The 875-nt window shown below is 37.6% G+C and overlaps 1 pseudogene; it reads left to right on the top strand.

Annotated features, from left to right (window-relative positions):
- Nucleotides 1-503: 503 nt before the first annotated feature.
- LOC132310779 (small nucleolar RNA R71) lies at nt 504-602 on the top strand (annotated as a pseudogene).
- The last annotated feature ends 273 nt before the right edge of the window (nt 603-875 follow it).

Consider the following 875-nt stretch of genomic DNA (forward strand, 5'->3'; position numbering starts at 1 on the left):
CGGATGATTCCTCCAGCCTGGATTATAATGAGTACCATAAGGATTGTTCCCTTGGTTTACAAAAGCCGCATTGACTTGTTCATTAGGTTTATTATGCACTTGTCCATGAGGACAATGAGAAAGTAGAATGAAGAAAACTAGAACAAGTCATACATGTTTCATTTGATGCACGATGAGAATGGTTAGGAAAGGAAGATACTTGGTTCGCCGAGTTTTGGTTAATCAAAAATTGATCAAACCTTTTAGACAAAGACTTCATTTCAGCGGCTATTTCATTTGAATGTTTGACTTGATGTAAGCCTACACTCTTCCTACCTTGTGAATTTCTACCATTCTTGGGTGATAGTATTCTATGCAAAGAATTTTCACTCATGCTTTCATAAAGACGCCACACGTCATCCTCATACCTATCAATGTAAGAGCCACCCATGGAAACATCAACCATACCCTTATAGTTGTCCGATAAGCTCTCAAAGAAGTATTAAACTAATTGCCATTTGGGCATGTCATGATGTGGACATTTCCTAAGCAATTCATCGAAGCATTCCCATGCCTCATGAAATGTTTCTCCATCCCCATGTGAAAATTCTCGAATTGAGGTTCTCATGACATTGGTCTTAGAAACCGGATAGTACTTCTTTAAAAACTCTTGTTGTATTTCCGCCTAAGAAGTGATTGAAAAAGGCCTAAGATTGTTAAACCAATATTTTGCTTTGTCCTTTAAGGTGAATGGAAAAAGTTTGAGTCTTAAGACCTCTTCCGGCATGTCCGTATATTTTACGGTGAAACATACTTCAAGAAATTCAACCAAATGCTTGTAAGGTTCTTCACTAGGAAGTCCATGAAAGTTAGGTAGCATTTGAATAGTTTGTGCT

The sequence above is a fragment of the Cornus florida genome, unplaced genomic scaffold (assembly GCF_030987335.1).
Source record: "Cornus florida cultivar Cherokee Brave unplaced genomic scaffold, ASM3098733v1 CherokeeBrave_3.0.0_Hap2_Chr05, whole genome shotgun sequence".
NCBI lineage: Eukaryota > Viridiplantae > Streptophyta > Magnoliopsida > Cornales > Cornaceae > Cornus > Cornus florida.